The following is a 547-nucleotide window of genomic DNA, read 5'->3' as shown; positions in this document are numbered from 1 at the left end:
ACATTATATATGTAATTATGTTATTATATATTAAAAACCACATATGTAGATATGTAATTACATATTACATTTAAATATTACAATATATAATATTACAACATATAGGTCTATCACAAAATCTGGGCCTTTAACCAAGAGTAAACAGCACGTCAAACAAAAGCACATTACTCTAGGGGTGTCTGGGTGGCTCAGTCAGTTAAGTGTCTAACTTTGGCTCAGGGCATGATCTCACAGCTCGTGAGTTCAAGCCTCACATCCATTACTGTGCTAACAGCATGGAGCCTGGAGCCTGTTTCAGATTCTGTGTCTCCCTCTCTCTCTGCCCTTCCCATGCTCCTGCTCTATCTCTCTCTGTCTCTCAAAAATGAATAAATGTTAAAAAAATAATAATAAGTTTAAAAAGTACATTCCTCTAGATAATTAAATAATACATGGGTGGAACTGGTAAATAATATCCTAGTCCAATATTATGTCCTTTCTTTGTCTTTTTTCTAAATTTGGGGTAATTTTTTTTTAATTTGGGGTAATTTTTAAAACATTTCTGTCC

Source organism: Hyaena hyaena, unplaced genomic scaffold (genome assembly GCF_003009895.1).
Source record: "Hyaena hyaena isolate Hyena2069 unplaced genomic scaffold, ASM300989v1 scaffold_221, whole genome shotgun sequence".
Lineage (NCBI taxonomy): Eukaryota > Metazoa > Chordata > Mammalia > Carnivora > Hyaenidae > Hyaena > Hyaena hyaena.
The sequence above is the reverse complement of the archived record's forward strand: the minus strand, read 5'-3'. Positions refer to the sequence as shown.